The following is an 18,610-nucleotide window of genomic DNA, read 5'->3' on the forward strand; positions in this document are numbered from 1 at the left end:
GGAGGTTGGGGCGTGGCGTGGGGCTGAAATGTCTAACCCTCGGCTCACAAGGTTGGTTCCCCTGGCAACCAGTCCCCATCCCAAGGCTAATCCAGGACCTTGCCCCAAACACCTAATTAACATACCCGCGGGTGCTTGAAAGGGGCTTGTTAAGAATGGATATAGTAAATAAATCTGTTTGTGCTATACCAGTTTTGCATGTTTTTTTAAGCTTTATAGGAATTTAGTGATGAGTTTTAACATTTATGAATGGAATAAATTCTGGGGTAGCCTTGAGGTTACCATATTGAGATTATATTTTAGTAATTTATATGTAGAGCTACTTCTGTGGCAAATAAACTACCAATCATTAATCTTGCTCTATGCTATTTGAACTTTGTATCAACGCAAGAATCTTAAATTTGTGGCAGAGACTGTTCTTATTGAAAAATAGCTACATAAGTAAACTTTATAATTTAAATATTAGAATAAAGGTTAAATCACCATCATTGACTAGTAATCATACTTTTAATAGTGTGCTTATAACTATTACTCAGGAATTCTGAGCCAGAAATTCATTTAATAAACTTTCTGAGGACCTACCACGTGCCAGGCAGTTTTCCAGAGGTTGAGGTATATCTGAACACAAGGACAAATCATTGCACTCACTGTGACAAGAAACACTCAGCTTTGAAAGCACATAGTGTGCTCATTAACAAAAGCCATAGAAGTAATTGAGCTCTGAATGAAATACTTGTGTATATATGTAAAGAATAACTAGAATTCTAGTGATGCCTGTCCTATTTCTCAAGCCAAATAACAAATATCTGCAATTCACATTTGGAGAAATTCCTGTAGGCACTGGGCTAAAACTATGTACATGATCCTCAGAGCAATACTTAGGGGAGCTAGTAACATTATCTCTGTGCTGCAAATAAGAAAATAGGTTTTTGACTACCTAACTTGTTCAAGGACATAGGAAGCAGGAGAGTTGGAGTGGGAACCTACAACTCGTGGAGTCCACTCATGACTGGTCAATCATTCTACAGCACTGCCTCTTCTGAGTGGTATAAAGATCCTGAGTTTAAAGTCTCTAAATGTAATAACTGAGACTTTTCTGAAACTACTATCTATGCACTGAAATATTAGCTGGCAAGAATCTTTAATTACCGAAAGCTAGCAGTCAATGAAAGAGTTGGACTCACTGATACCCTAGCTCAACATAATAAAGGCCATATATGACAAACCCACAGCCAACATCATCCTCAATGGTGAAAAACTGAAAGCATTTCCACTAAGATCAGGAGCAAGACAAGGCTGCCAACTCTCACCACTCTTATTCAACATAGTTTTGGAAGTTTTAGCCACAGCAATCAGAGAAGAAAAGGAAATAAAAGGAATCCAAATTGGAAAAGAAGAAGTAAAGCTGTCACTGTTTGCAGATGACATAATACTATATATAGAGAATCCTAAAGATGCTACCAGAAAACTACTAGAGCTAATCAATGAATTTGGTAAAGTAGCAGGATACAAAATTAATGCACAGAAATCTCTGGCATTCCTATACACTAATGATGAAAAATCTGAAAGTGAAATCAAGAAAACACTCCCATTTACCATTGCAACAAAAAGAATAAAATATCTAGGAATAAACCTACCTAAGAAGACAAAAGACCTGTATGCAGAAAATTATAAGACACTGATGAAATAAATTAAAGACAATACAAATAGATGGAGAGATATACCATGTTCTTGGATTGGAAGAATCAACATTGTGAAAATGACTCTACTACCCAAAGCAATCTACAGATTCAATGCAATCCCTATCAAACTACCACTGGCATTTTTCACAGAACTAGAACAAAAAAAATTCACAATTTGTATGGAAACACAAAAGACCCCGAATAGCCAAAGCAATCTTGAGAACAAAAAACAGAGCTGGAGGAATCAGGCTCCCTGACTTCAGACTATATTACAAAGCTACAGTAATCAAGACAGTATGGTACTGGCACAAAAACAGAAAGATAGATCAATGGAACAGGATAGAAAGCCCAGAGATAAACCCACGCACATATGGTCACCTTATCTTTGATAAAGGAGGCAGGAATGTACAGTGGAGAAAGGACAACCTCTTCAGTAAGTGGTGCTGGGAAAACTGGACAGGTACATGTAAAAGTATGACATTAGAACACTCCCTAACACCATACAGAAAAATAAGCTCAAAATGGATTAAAGACCTAAATGTAAGGCCAGAAACTATCAAACTCTTAGAGGAAAACATAGGCAGAACACTCTATGACATACATCACAGCAAGATCCTTTTTGACCCACGTCCTAGAGAAATGGAAATAAAAACAAAAATAAACAAATGGGACCTAATGAAACTTCAAACTTTTGCACAGCAAAGGAAACCATAAACAAGACCAAAAGATAACCCTCAGAATGGGAGAAAATATTTGCAAATGAAGCAACTGACAAAGGATTAATCTCCAAAATTTACAGGCAGTTCATGCAGCTCAATAACAAAAACAACAAATAACCCAATCCAAAAAAGGGCAGAAGACCTAAATAGACATTTCTCCAAAGAAGATATACAGATTGCCAACAAACACATGGAAGAATGCTCAACATCATTCATCATTAGAGAAATGCAAATCAAAACTACAATGAGATATCATCTCACACCAGTCAGAATGGCCATCATCAAAAAATCTAGAAACAATAAATTCTGGAGAGGGTGTGGAGAAAAGGGAACACTCTTGCACTGCTGGTGGGAATGTGAATTGGTACAGCCACTATGGAGAACAGTATGGAGGTTCCTTAAAAAGCTACAAATAGAACTACCATATGACCCAGCAATCCCACTACTGGGCATATACCCTGAGAAAACCATAATTCAAAAAGAGTCATGTACCAAAATGTTCATTGCAGCTCTATTTACAATAGCCATGAGATGGAAACAACCTAAGTGTCCATCATTGGATGAATGGATAAAGAAGATGTGGCACATATATACAATGGAATATTACTCAACCATAAAAAGAAATGAAATTGAGTTATTTGTTATGAGGTGGATGGACCTAGAGTCTGTCATACAGAGTGAGGTCAGAAAGAGAAAGACAAATACCGTATGCTAACACATATATATGGAATCTAAGGAAAAAATAATGACATGAAGAACCTAGGAGTAAGACGGGAATAACGACACAGACCTACTAGAGAACGGACTTGAGGATATGGAGTGGGGGAAGGGTAAGCAGTGACAAAGTGAGAGAGTGGCATGGACATATATACACTACCAAACGTAAAGTAGATAGCTAGTGGGAAGCAGCCACATGGCACAGGGAGACCAGCTTGGTGCTTTGTGACCACCTAGAGGGGTAGGATAGGGAGGGTGGGAGGGAGGGAGACGCAAGAGGGAAGACATATGGGAACATATGTATATGTATAACTGATTCACTTTGTTATAAAGCAGAAACTAACACACCATTGTAAAGCAATTATACTCCAATAAAGATGTTAAAAAAAAAAGTAACAAAAGTCACTTTCATGGCTTTTTTTTTTTTTTTTTTTACTTTCATGGCTTTTATCACTTAGGAAATCCCAAGGCTGTAGGAGCTCCATGCTAGAAACAAGACGAAGACCAAGTACATTATTATAAATCACAGTATCATGCCAACAAATCCACATTCTAGCCAGAAGCAGGGAGGGAGGAAGAGGGTGAGGAAAACCACATCTTCTATCAAGAATGTTCTCTGGCGGTTGCACAAACCCCCTGCTCCCATCCCATTGGCCAAACCTTAGTCCCATGACCAAACCAAAATGCTGGGAAGGAGGTTGGGAAATGTCATTTTTCTCTCACTTGGTTATGTACCCAGCTAAACAATGAGGGTTCTATTACTACAGAAAAAGGGAAATTATATAAAAAGGGAGATTGCCACAACTTGGTTGGCACCCTAGGAAACTAGAGGCCTGTTATGTAACTTTCCCCAGTCACCTGTGGGAAGGATGTCAACAGACTTTTGACCAAGGCAACCAAAATATACAGAAGGGTACTTTCACATTCAAACTTCTCCAGGGTCACATCTGGACTAAAAGTCAGAGCCCCCTCTCCCCATCCCCACCCCTGAGAGAACTCACGCGAATTCCCAACTTTGTAAACTATTGTACGATCAGGCCACCCAAGATGACTGTTCTCTTGCTCTCTGTATATCCCTAGCCCAACCAGTGCTTGCTTCACCTACACCTACTCACATGACTGACCTTCCTACATATTGGCCCCAGGCTCCAGGTAGTGAGTGGTTTGTTTGTTCTAGCCTTTAGATCAGAACATCTCCACCAGGATAGCTTATCAGAGGGGTGGGCCCCTCTGCTGGTTTCCGTGGTAACCGATGAGCCCACCTGACATCAATTCCCCCTATAACTAGCAACCTCCCCCCCGCCCCCGGATTGAAGACTGCCGCCATGTTCTGCTGGTGGGAGGTTGCTCCAGGTCCTTGCTTCAGACCTGTAAGATTCCCCATCCGTTAAACTGTTGCCGGAGAGGAAATGTCGCGTCCTGGGACCCCCCCAAATGAGGGTGCTTCGCTCCGCGCAGGAAAGAATTCAAGAGCAAGCCAAAGAAAAGCAAATGTGAGTTTATTTAGAGGGATACACACTCCATAGGCAGAATGCAGACCACCTCAGAAAGTGAGAGCGGCCCTGGGGTATGGGGTCGTTGGTTTTTATGGGCTGAATAATTTCGTATGCTAACGAGCAGGAGGAATATTCTTGCTGTTTCAGGGAAGAGTGGGGACTTCGCAGGAATTGGGCCACTGCCCACTTTTTGGTCTTTTACCGTTGTCTTGGAACTGTTATGGTGTAAGGGGGAGTGATTTTGAGTATTACAATGAAGGCATAATGAGCTAAAAGGCCAATCACCGGACTCTTCTCAAAGTCTCCTTGGTTTTAGCTGGTTCTTGCTGGTCATTATCGAATCCCAACAGCTGCGCCCCTTCTTCATTTATCTAGCGGTTGTGTCTTGTCCCTTTCCCTCCTATCTCGTTCCTCCTCAGATTTTACTCCCATAGTCTTATGGGAAGCAGAAGTGTGATGGTCCTTCTTCTGGAGCTGCTTCAGGGCTGGGTAGGGGCATCAACCCTGCCTGTCAGGGAGTAGAAATCTCTGGATGCCTGGTCTAGGGATCTCAGGGGCAGGACAGCTTGTTTTAAGTCAGAAGACAGTATGGGCAGGAATCCTCGCATAGCCATCATTTTGATGTGGAACTGTTGTAACCTGGAAAACACGAACTCTACCAAGTGGTTAAAGAGGCAGGGTCCAAAGAGGAGGAGAAGTATGGCCATGACTGGGCCCAGGAGGGGCAGGAACCGAGTAAGGCTAGGGAGGGTGCTCTTAATGGAGGACCAGATGGTATTAGGGTCTGACCTCTGGTTGTAGGGTGTAACCATGATGCTCGTTCATAAATCTTTTTGATGTCCATCTTGATCTGGCCAGAACTGTTGACATAGGTACAGCAGGTTTTGTTTATGACTGCACAAACACCACCCTACTCGGGCAGCAGGTAATCCGAGGCCTATCGATTGCCCGTAACCACATTGGCCAGTGAGTCTAAAGAAGTTGAAATTCTATTTAGGACATTTCTAGTGGTCAGGGCTAGGCTCTCTAAACTGTTGGTTAGATTTTCTAGGGTTATCTCATGGTAGGCAAAGCCTCCCCATGGAGCCGCCAATCCCCCTGCCAGTCCTATTCCTGCCAATATTAATCTAATGGCCCTCCTGGGATGGTATTGAGTGTTATTATGTATTGTTACTGTGAATGGGATCCAGGGTCCTAATGTACAGGCTCCCTTGTGCCACACTTTATCAACATAAAGATAAGCATTTACATAGGGGCCAAATTTTCCCTGGGGTGCACTTGTCTTTGGGCCCTCATTATGGGGAGTGCTACATATCCAGATATATCCTGAAGGTGCAATAAGAGATCTGGGAACAGAAGAATTTAACAAGGAAGCAGCTATCCGGATCCATGGAAGGGGCAAGTTATGAACGCAATGTGGGGACAAGGGCCCGTTAGTATATTCAAAATAGTTAAGTCCGGGAGTATTCCATGCCCTCGGCTTAGGTGACATGGTGAAGTAAGAGGGTTTTACCCACTGCTTCCACAGAGCCCGACAATTTTTAGTCCATTCCATCCCTATCCTGTAGGCACGTGGGCTTCATTATAAGCACACAGAGTGGAGGCGTTCATAGGAATGCAGTTTGGGTTCGGGTTCCAAAACACTGTGGTGATATTACCATCCGGTGGCCAGGGATTTTTCCAAAGAGGCTCACCATAGCCAAGAGAACCATTAGAGGTGTAGTGGCATCAGAAGCATGACTCGTTTTCTGGATAACAAAACTAGCCACGATTAACGGAAAAGTGATGTCACCTTTTAAAAAAGAGTTAAACTTAGGCAAAGTATCGAGCCTGAAGCGGGTATTGTCCATTACACTCATATCTTGGGGTGGGCGGTGGGTTTCCATGTGTTTAAATTGATAATACTCTTGTTGTATGTACCTATTTGTACCTATAACGATTGTTGTAAGCCAGGGTATTTATGGCAGACCCAACATTTAACTAGTTTTTCTCCTCGGGCGACTATTTTTTGTTTTTTTTAAAACATCTTTATTGGGGTATAATTGCTTTACAATGGTGTGTTAGTTTCTGCTTTATAACAAAGTGAATCAGTTATACATATACATATGTTCCCATCTCTCTTCCCTCTTGCGTCTCTCTCCCTCCCACCCTCCCTATCCCACCCCTCCAGGCGGTCACAAAGCACGGAGCTGATCTCCCTGTGCTATGCAGCTGCTTCCCACTAGCTATCTACCTTATGTTTGGTAGTGTATATTGTATATATGTCCATGCCTCTCTCTCGCTTTGTCACAGCTCACCCTTCCCCCTCCCCATATCCTCAAGTCCGTTCTCTAGTAGGTCTGTGTCTTTATTCCTGTCTTACCCCTAGGTTCTTCATGACATTTTTTTCCCTTAAATTCCATATATATGTGTTAGCATATGGTATTTGTCTTTCTCTTTCTGACTTACTTCACTCTGTATGACAGACTCTAGGTCTATCCACCTCAGTACAAATAGCTCAATTTCATTTCTTTTTATGGCTGAGTAATATTCCATTGTATATATGTGCCACATCTTCTTTATCCATTCATCCGATGATGGACACTGAGGTTGTTTCCATCTCCAGGCTATTGTAAATAGAGCTGCAATGAACATTTTGGTACATGACTCTTTTTGAATTTTGGTTTTCTCAGGGTTTATGTTGGGCGACTATTTTAGATGTTCACTAAAGCATTATTTTCCCATTCCCCCTGAGCTGTGACCATCGTCAGAAGTCTTACTAGGAGTATCATAGCTTTTGACATCATATTACTATATTTTTATCTGAGACCCAGCAGGGCTAAAGAAGATGTTTACCAGGGGGAGGGGGTTCTGAAAAGTGGCAGAATAAGAGCGTGATAGAAACACAAGGATTACTAGGCCAACCCACCACAGAAACGTGAAGCCACTGATCTGTTCTCTTGAACAGGTATCTGAGCTCTTCCACTGGCTCTCAGGACTAGGTCCCCTCTGCTTCCGGTTGGGACTTATTCTAGGCAGATGTACCCAACTAGTAGCTTGACAGCAGTTGGGGTACTTAATAACACTTGATATGGTCCCTTCCATTTTGGTTGTAGCTGGTCCTCAGGGGACTCTTCCTTCAAGTTTTTAGTAGGACAAAGTGCCCTGGCTTGACTAGACCGTCACCTTTTCTTTTGTGGGGATGAGCATCACTTTGTTTCCGTATTCTTGGAGGGTCCTTTGAATTTGGCTCAAGCTATCAACTGGGGAAACCAATTTGTGGGTTTCCTCATTCTTCCTCATTGATAAGATATCTGAAGTAAAAAAAGGCCTCCCATAGATCATTTCAAGTTTTAAAATTCCCTTTAGGATCTCAGTTTTAAAATTAGATTTAAAATTAGGCTAAGTTTTAAAATTCCCTTTAGGATCATCCTGGTCTATAGAAGGGCTACAGTCAGGAGGGAAACCGGGTTTCTGAAGTCTCTTGGCACAGCTTAGCAAGCGTTCTTTTTAGACATGATTTGCTTTTTCTACCTTGCCTGAGGATTGGGGCCTCCAGGAAGAGTGATAATACCCAGAGCTGGGGAAGCCTGCTGGGTCACCTTGGTGGTGAAGGAAGGTCCATCATCACTCTGTAGGCTTTTTGGCAACCCAAATCTCAGAATTATCTCTTTAAGAAGAAATTTGGTGACACCTTTAATAACTAGCATTTCTCTAATAACTAGCAATGTTGAGCATCTTTTCATGTGTGTGTTGGCCATCTGTACGTCTTCTTTGGAGAAATGTCCATTTAGATCTTCTGCCCATTTTTGGATTGGGTTGTTTGTTTTTTTGATTTTGAGCTGTATGAGCTGTTTGCATATTTTGGAGATTAATCCCTTATTGGTTGCATTGTTTGCAAATATTTTCTCCCATCTGTAGGTTGCCTGTTTGTTTTGGTTACGGTTTCCTTTGCTGTGCAAAAGCTTTTAAGTTTAATTAGGTCCCATTTGGTTATTTTTGGTTTTTTTCCATTTCTCTAGGAGATGAATCCAAAAAGATGTTGCTGCGATTTATGTCAAAGAGTGTTCTGCCTATGTTTTCCTCTAGGAGTTTTATAGTATCTTGTCTTACATTTAGGTCTTTAACCCATTTTTAGTTTATTTTTGTGTGTGGTGTTAGAGAATGTTCTAATTTCATTTTTTTACATGTAGCTTTTACATTGTCTAGTTTTCCCAGCACCACTTATTGAAGAGACTGTCGTTTCTCCATTGTATATTCTTGCCTCTTTTATCATAGATCAATTGACCATAGGTGCTTGGATTTATTTTGGGGCTTTCTATCCTATTCCATTGATCTATATGTCTGTTTTTGTGCCAGTACCATACTCTCTTGATTACTGTAGCTTTGTAGTATAGTCTGAAGACCAGGAGCCTGATTCCTCCAGCTCTGTTTTTCTTTCTCGGGATTGCTTTGGCTATTTGAGATCTTTTGTGTGTCCATACAAATCTAAAATTTTTTTGTTCTAGTTCTGTGAAAAATGCCATTGGTAATTTGATAGGGATTGCACTGAATGTGTAGATTGCCTTGGGTAGTATAGTCATTTTGACAATATCGATTCTTCCCATCCAAGAACACAGTGTATCTTTCCAAATGTTTGTGTCATCTTTGATTTCTTTCATCAGTGTCTTATAGTTTTTAAAGTACAGGTTTTTGTCTCCTTAGGTAGGTTTTTTCCTGGGTATTTTATGCTTTTTATGAGATGGTAAATGGGATTGTTTCTTGAATTTCTCTTTCCGATCTTTTGTTGTTAGTGTATAGAAATGCAACAGATTTCTGTGTATTAATTTTGTATCCTGTGACTTTACTGAATTCATTGATGAGCTCTAGTAGTTTTCTGGTAGTGTCTTTAGGATTTTCTATGTATAGTATGTCATCTGCCAACAACGACAGTTTAACTTCTTCTTTTCCAATTTGGATTCCCTTTATTTTATTTCTTTTTCTTCTTTGATTGCCACGGCTAGGACTTCCAAAACTATGTTAAATAAAAGTGGTGAGAGTAGACATCTTTGTCTTGTTCCTGATCTTAGAGGAAATGCTTTCAGCTTTTCACCATTGAGTATGATGTTAACTGTGTGTTTGTCATAATGGCTTTTATTATGTTGAGGTATGTTCCCTCTATGCCCATTTTCTGGAGTTTTTTTTTTTTATCATAAGTGGATGTTGAATTTTATCAAAAGCTTTTTCTGCATCTATTGACATGATCATATGGTTTTTATTCTTCAATTTGTTAATGTGGTGTATCACACTGATTGATTTGCAGCTACTGAAAAATCCTTGCATCCCTGGGATAAATCCCACTTGATCATGGTGTATGATCCTTTTAATGTGTTGTTGGATTCAGTTTGCTAGTACTTTGTTGAGGATTTCTTTATCTATGTTCATCAGTGATATTGGCCTGTAATTTTCTTTTGTTGTGGTATCTTTGTCTGGTTTTGGTATCAGGGTGATGGTGGCCTTGTAGAGTGAGTTTGGAAGTGTTCCTTCCTCTGCAATTTTATGGAATAGTTTCAGAATAGGTATTAACTCTTCTCTAAATAGATAGAATTCACCTGTGAAGCCGTCTGGTCCTGGACTTTTGTTTGTTGGGAATTTTAAATCACAGTTTCAATTTCATTACTTGTAATTGGTCTGTTCACATTTTCTATTTCTTCCTGGTTCAGTCTTGGGAGATTGTACCTTTCTAAGAATTTGCCCATTTCTTCTAGGTTGTCCATTTTATTGGCATATAGTTGCTTGTAGTAATCTCTCATGATCCTTTGTATTTCTGTGGTGTTGATTGTAAATTTTTCATTTCTAATTTTATTGATTTGGGCCTTCTCCCCCTTTTTTAAAATAAATTTATTTATTTTATTTATTTATTTTTGGCTGCATTGGGTCTTCACTGCTGCACATGGGCTTTCTCTAGTTGTGGTGAGTAGGGGCTACTCTTTGCTGTGATGCACAGGCTTCTCATTGTGGTGGCTTCTCTTGTTGCAGAGCACGGGCTCTAGGCACCTGGGCTTCAGTAGTTGTGGTGCGTGGACTCAGTAGTTGTGGCTCACAGGCTCTAGAGCACAGGCTCAGTAGTTGTGGAGCACAGGCTTAGTTGCTCCATGGCACGTGGGATCTTCCCAGACCAGGGCTTGAACCCCTGTCCCCTGCATTGGCAGGCAGATTAACCACTGTGCCACCAGGGCAGTGCGCCCTCTCCCTTTTTTACGTGATGAGTCTGGCTAAAGGTTTATCAGTTTTGTTTATCTTTTCAAAGAACCAGCTTTTAGTTTCATTGATCTTTTCTATTGTTTTATTAGTCTCTATTTCATTTACTTCTGCTCTGATCTTTATGATTTCTTTCCTTCTACTAACTTTGGGTTTTGTTTGTTCTTTCTCCAGTTGCTTTAGTTGTAAGGTTAGGTTGTTTGTTTGAGATTTTTCTTGTTTCCTGCGGTTAGCTTGTATCACTCTAAACTTCCTTCTTTTTTAAAAAATTATTTGTTTGGCTGCACCAGGGTCTTAGTTGCAGTATGCAGGATCTTTTAGTTGCAGGATCTTTTAGTTGTGGCATGCGGACTCTTAGTTGTGGCACGTGGGATCTAGTTCCCTGACCAGGGATCAAACCCGGGCCCCCTGCATTGGGAGCATGGAGTCTTAACCACTGGATCACCAGGGAAGTCCCAAACTTCCCTCTTAGAACTGCTTTTGCTGTGTCCCATAGGTTTTGGATCATTGTGTTTTCATTTGTCTCTAGGTATTTTTTGATTTCTTCAGTGATCCATTGGTTGTTTAGTAGCATATTGTTTAGCCTTCATGTGTTTGTGTTTTTTGCAGTTTTTTCCTTGTAGTTGATTTCTAATCTCATAGCATTGTGGTCAGAAAAGATGCTTTATATGATTTCAGTTTTCTTAAATTTACTGAGGCTTGCTTGATGGCCCAGCATTTTATCTGTCCTGGAGAATGTTCCATGTGCACTTGAAAAGAATGTGTATTCTGCTACTTTTGGATGGAATGCTCTATAAATATCAATTAAGTCGATCTGGTCTAATGTGTCATTTAAGGCCTGTGTTTCCTTATTGATTTTCTGTCTGGATGATCTGTCCATTGATGTGAGGTGTTAAAATGAGGTATCACCTCACACTGGTCAGAATGGCTATCATCAAAAAGTCTACAAATAATAAATACTGGAGAGGGTGTGGAGAAAAGGGAAGCCTTCTACACTTCTGGTGGTAATGTAAATTGGTGCAACCACTATGGAGAACAGTATTGAGCTTCCTTAAACTAAAAATAGAGCTACCATATGATCCTGCAATCACACTCCTGGGCACAAATCTGGAGAAAACCATAATTCGAAAAGATACATGCACCCAAGTGGTCATTGCAGCACTATTTACAATAGCCAAGGCATGGAAGCAACCTAAGTAGTCATCAACAGATGAATGGATAAAGAAGGTGTGGTATGTTTATACAGTGGAATATTACTCAGCCATAAAAAATAAAGTAATGCCATTTGCAGCAAAATGGATGGACCTAGAGATTATCATACTAAGTAAGCCAGACAGAGAACGACAAATATCATATGCTGTTTCTTATAAGTAGAATCTAAAAGAAAATGATACAAATGAACTTATATACAAAACAGAAATAGACCCACAGTCATAGAAAAGAAACTTATGGTTACCAAAGGGGAAAGGGGGGGAGGGATTAATTAGGAGTTTGGGATTAACATATACACACTACTGTATGTAAAATAGGACCTGCTGTATAGCATAGGGAACTATACTCAATATTTTGTAATAATCTCTAAGGGAAAAGAACCTGAAAAAAATAGATACATATGTATGTATAACTGAATCACTTTGCTGTACACCTGAAACTATCATATTGTAAATCAACTATACTTCAATTTAAAAAAAAGAAAAGAAAAAAAAAGAATATACTTCAAAAAAAAAAAGCAGAAATGTGAATACTTCTATTGCCTTTTCAGTCCTAGTAGGGAAAGCTCTTATCCACCCTGTAATGCTGTCTATGAATATCAATAGTTATTTCCATCCCCTATATGGGGTCACATGGGTGAAGTCCATTTGCCAGTCTTCCCCTGGATATGTTCCCTGGTTTTGCATGGGCTGAGTCAAGGGTGGAGGTATGGGGTATCTTCCTGGGTCATTGCAGCCACAAAGCTCGCAAGCCTTGGTGGCATTTTTTAACAGTTTTGGACAGGAACACCTTTACACCTTCCTTTACCCAGGAACACCTGAGTAACCAGTCTGAATAAAGAGTCCCGCACCAAGTGGGAGAATTCGTGGAATTGCTTTATTCTTTTCCATTGCTTGGCCCCAGGAATGAGAAGCTTGTTATCTTCGGTCAGCGACCCTGAGAGGTCTCTTTCCAGTCCCCTATATTTAGCCCACTCAGTTTCTTCAGGTGTATAAGACGGCACCATTGGGAAGGGTGGAGTTTTAGGTATGAGAACTGCAGCTTGTAGGACCGGCTGTTCTTTGGCTGCAGTCTTAGTGACCTTGTCGGTCAGGGCCTTTCCCCTTGTAAGGGAGGTGTTGCCCCTTTGGTGACCTCTGCAATGACAGTAATCTCCTTTGGAAGCTGAACTGCTTCTAGGAGTTCTAGAATTTCTGCCTGGTGTTTCATAGGGGACCCTTTGGCTGTTAGTAGTCCCCTTTCTTTCTACAAGGTGGAATGGGCATGTAGCACTAGGAATCCATACTTGGAAGAAGTATATGTGTTGACTTTTAATCTCTTTCCTAGCTGGAGCGCTCTGATTAAGACAGTTGACTCGGCCTTTTGGGCAGAAGTGTGAGGGCGTCGAGTTCTAGACTCATCAGTTATCTGCAGGCTGACTATGGCATAGCTGGCATTTCTTACCCCTTCATGTGGGAAACTGCTTCCCTCAGTAAACCATTCCACACCAGGATTGGTCAGGGACTCATCCCTGAGGTCAGGTCTACTGGAGTAAATTTGTTCAGTAGCCTCCACACAGGAGTGAACGAGGAACCCCTGGGGTGGCAGTCCAGCATCAGAGTAGCTGGGTTCAGGACTTGGCAAACCTTAAGAGTTACATCTGGTGTGTCAAGTAGGAGGGCTTGGTATTTAAGTCATCATCCACCCATCAGACATTGGTGTCCCTTTGCTTCTAGGACTCCTTGTACCTGGTGAGGAGCTAGGGCTTCCAGTGATTGTCCCAGGGTGAACTTCTTGGCCTCTTCTACTAGCAGAGCAGTGGCAGCCACTGCCCTAAGCCATCCTGGCCATCCAGTGGACACCTGATCAAGTTGTTTTGAGAAATAAGCTCTTGGTCCAGGGAGGTCCCCGAGTTTTTGGGTGAGGACATCCAGGGCTACCCCTTGTCTCTCAGCCATATAGAGGGTAAAGGGTTTTTCTAAGTTAGGGAGACCTAATGCAGGGATGGTCCCTCATTTTTGTTTTAGAGCTAGGAATGCCTGCTGGCAACCTTCATCCCTGTTGAGGGGTTTGTGGTCATCTCCTTTTAGGGCCTCATAGAGAGGCTTTGATATGAGTCCGAATCCAGGTATCCAGATCCTGCAGAATGCCGCCATCCCCAGAAAGACCCTCAGTTGCCTCTTAGTCTGGAGGAGTTGAAGGGTTATAATGGCTTCTTTTAGGTTCTGAGCTAGAGTCCTCGTCCCATGGGTGAGTACATATCCCAGATGCTTAACCTGTTGGGTGGAAATCTGGGCCTTGTGAGGAGTGACTTGATATCCTCGTTCCCCTAGGAAGTTGAGCTGAATGGTGTTTTTATCTGTGTCCTCCCTACTGGGACTGGAAATTAGGAGGTTGTTCACGTACTGTAAGAGAGACCCATTAACTAACTGTAATTCTCTGAATTCCTTTGCTAATGTGTTCCCAAACAGGTAGGGGCTATCCCTGGATCCTTGGGGCAGCACCGTCCAGGTTAGCTGGGAAGTGTTATGAGTGTCTGGATCTGTTCACTCAAAGGCAAAGAGATATTAAGAGTCTGAGTGCAGGGGAATGCCAAAGAAGGCATCCTTTAGGTCTAGCACTGTGAACCAGTTCGAATTTTCTGGAACTTGTGTCACTATGGTGTATGGATTAGGGACTATAGGGTGAACTGGGACCACTGCCTCATTAACTGACCTCAGGTTCTGAACAAACTTGTATTCTCCACTTTGCTTTTTTTTATGGGCAGAATGGGATTATTACATGGAGATTTGCAGGGTTGTAACAGCCCATATTTTAAGAACTTGGTTATTAAAGGCTGGATACCTCGTTGGGCCTTGGACCTCAAGGGATACTGTTTATTCCACAGGTAATCAGCATTGGGTTTTAATGAAATCTGAACTGAGGGCACATTAGTAGCTCTGCCAGGAACCTCAGTGTCCCAGAAAGAGGGGTTTACTTGAGAAACAATATGGGGTGGAAGGGAGATCTCCTCTGATGAGTGACTGAGGCAGGCTCCCGTGGCCAAGAGCAGTCGTTTCTCCTGGTGGGTGCCTTCTCTGAGGGGGTCTCTGAATTGAACTAATGTCTGGAATTTAGTGAGCAAATCCCTTCCCAACAAGGGGACTGGGCACTCAGGCATGAGTAGGAACTGGTGTGCAAAGGTAAAACTTCCTAGTAAGCAACCGGGGGTGGTAGTGAATCGTTTGGCTTTGGGCCGCCCATCGATCCCCGTTATTATACAGGATTGGGAGAACAAGGGTCCAGGGAAATCAGCACAGAGTAGGTGGCCCCCGTATCTAATAAAAAAATAACTTTCCTACCTGCCTCATCAAGGGTTACCTGAGGTTCCTCCAGGGAAATGACCAGGTGTCCTTTGGGAGCCAAGGAGTGTCCTGGGTCCCATCCATCCTCTCGGCCACCATCGGTCTGGGAGCCCCCAGTCCCCTTCGGGACTGGGGGCAGTCCCTTTTCCACTGGCCCTCTTGTTTGTATATCGGGCAGGGTCCTGGTGGACTTTTCCCATACAGCGGGCATTTGTCCTCCTGGCTGCATTCAAAACAGGTCCCTTCTCGGTGGGGCAGATTCTGCCTTTGTTAAGGGCTTTCACAAGGGAGGGTAAGCCTGAGGTGGTGCAGGGGCTAGGGCTGCCGTCAATAGTTGTGCCTTTCCTTGTTGTCCCTGAATCCTTTTTCCTTCCTCAACCCTATCTCTATTGTTAAGTACTCCAAAGGCCAAGTCCATGAGCTGACTCATGAGGGTTTGGGGTCCCATAGCTGCCTTCTATAATTTTCTCCTAATGTCTGGGGCAGATTGAGTGATAAAATGGGTATTTACTAGGACTTGCCATTTGGGGGTATTGGGATTAATATTGGTATACTTTCTAAAGGCTTCCACCAGGCAGCCCTGGAAGAGGGCCCGATTCTCATCTTTTCCCTGTGTTACTTCTCTGACTTTGTCCTAACTAACAGGATTAACAGCACATGTTTTCATCCCTTCTATGAGGCAAGTTGTCATGTGGTTCTTGTGTTCAAGCCCTCTACCTCCCTGTTGTTAGTCCCAGTGGGGATCCTGGTGGGGGATTGCATCCCCTCCAGTAAGGTAGATTATTTGTCCTTGATTTTGGGCTGCCAGTTCATCAGCATATGCCTGGGCTACGCCAAGATTCAGCTTTTATCTTCAAAGGTGCAGCAGGTAGAAAGGAGGGCTGTAGGTTGCCCCGAGTAAGTTCATAGCACCTTGTCAGCTTGGTGAATTCCTCTATGAACCGACTAGAGTCCTTGGAAAAATGTCCACATTTCTCTTTGAAAGTAGCTAGGTCAGCCATAGGAGAAGGGATGTGGACTCTGATTGTTCCTCTGTCACCAGCCAGCACTTTCCTTAAGAGACAGAGTTTGGTATTGGGAGGTTGGCAGGGAGCCCTGCTTCATGTAGTATTGGCAGGACTTGCCTCTGGTAACAAAGGATACAGGACAGGGCTGGAGGGATAAGGTGGTGGGATTTCCAGCGGCCTAGGTGGGGTGCTAGGGGTAGACAGTCCCTGTCTTCCCTCAGAATTGGGGGAGGGGGTAGGAGTTCCTGGTTGTGGACCTCAAGGAGGTGGACTCATAAGGGGATTATCAAAAACATGAGGTTCCTGTGAGGGAAGAAGGCACTTTGAAGGGGTGTGAGCCAGGCACACGCAGCAGGAGTTTATTTTTATTTATTTATTTATTTGGTTGTACTGGGTCTTAGTTGTGGCAGGACGGCTCCTCAGTTGCGGCACGTGGGCCTCTTAGTTGTGGCACGTGGGCTCCTTAGTTGTGGCTCGCCAGCTCCTTAGTTGTGGCATGTGAACTCCTAGCTGTGGCATGCATGTGGGATCTAGTTGCCGGACCAGGGATTGAACCCAGGCCCCCTGCTTTGGGAGTGTGGGGTCCCAGCCACTGCACCACCAGTGAAGTCCCCAGCAGGAGTTTTTTAGATCTGGATCTTGGAATAGGGTCATGAACATTTGGACATATGGGACTTCCCCCCATTTACCTTCCCTTTTACAAAATAGGTCCGGGTGCAAGACGGTATTGTAATTCAATGACCCATTTTCTGGCCAGATCTTTTGGTCCCCTGCTTTGTATTGGGGTCATGCAGTATTGGAAAAGAAAATTAATTTCTTTTTTCTTAAGCCATACTGTCTAAATTTACCCCAGTTCGTTAATATGCATCCTGATGGGGCGTTATTTGGGGGTGTTTGTAGTTGCCCGCATTTTTGGTTAGGATGTCATGACAAGACAGGGACCTGACGAATCCTAGCCAAATGGTAGTTATCTGTCCTGGTGCTTTCCCAGTGTCCCTGATATCCCAAAAATGTAAGAAGGAAGTGCACAGCTAAGGACTTCAGTGGATGGACCCTCTCAAGTGGGTGTTGTAGAATCAAGTTCTGATGGCAGATAAAGAGGTAGTATAATTGGCCCGATCCATGATGGCCCCTGACTCCAGGTTAAGGAATTTAGCAGAAATAGTGTTTAATTAAGCAAGGAGAACTGGGTTGGTGGCCATCCAGCCTTAAGAAAGAGTTTGTTTGGCAAAGGCAGTAGTGAGATCCCTGTAAGCACCCAAAGTCTTCCTGTTCGTTGAGCCTGAGGAGGCCCCCCAGGTTAGTTAAGGAGAGGAATAAGAGCCAGCAGGAGGAAAAGCAACCTGAGTGCTAAGGCCTAAACCCTTCAGAGAGGGAGGGAGACCTAGGCCCTGAATCTGTTAAATGAATAATCTTTATCATCCTGTGAAAGAAGCATACTTTTATTTTTAATTTTATTTTAATTTCTTGGCCGCATAGCTTGTGGGATCTTAGTTCCCCAACCAGGGATCAAAACCGGGTCCATGGCAGTGAAAACCAAGTCTTAACCATTGGACCACCAGGGAATTCCCTAGAAGAAAAGAAGCAGATAGAGTTGAAGGGTAGGGCTAGAGCACCACAAGGTGATATGATGATAGTAATACAAGGAAAAAGTTCTCTTCAGGATGTGACCCTTATGATGATTAGCATAACAATGTCGGATCAAACATCCAACAAGCGAAAATCAGCTGGGGACTCAGGGTAATAGTAGGTCTTGACCTGAGGGGAGGCTAAAGAGGGATACCTCTGTACTCCCATGGAACAGAGGCAACACCTGAGCTGTTGGCAAAATCATCAAGGGCGCTCAAGGACCAGTAGACAGTCTAAGAAGTTAGGAGAGGTTGAGAGCAGGAGGAGGAGGGGAAAGTCCGGGGTGACAGATTTTGCAAATCCAAAGCAGGCTAGGGAATATAAGTCTGCAATTCCCACATGAGAAGTGCCTGCCAATGACCTCTGCTCAGGGGTGCAATGAGGCCCTGAGCCCCAAGAAGCACTCAGGGAGGGCCAGACCACAAAGGTAGCAGAGGATTCTTATAGTACTCCTATTTGGACCCCTGATGTAGTTCCGGGTCCCAGAATTGGACTGAGACTGGGAATGAGTAGGGAGGGGGAATTGGGCTCAAGGAGCCATGGAGGGGGAAACTCACCCAATCAAGTCACCAGTTATTTGCTGTGGTCTTAATTTGGAAGTCCGGG

Source organism: Phocoena sinus, chromosome X (genome assembly GCF_008692025.1).
Source record: "Phocoena sinus isolate mPhoSin1 chromosome X, mPhoSin1.pri, whole genome shotgun sequence".
Taxonomy (NCBI): domain Eukaryota; kingdom Metazoa; phylum Chordata; class Mammalia; order Artiodactyla; family Phocoenidae; genus Phocoena; species Phocoena sinus.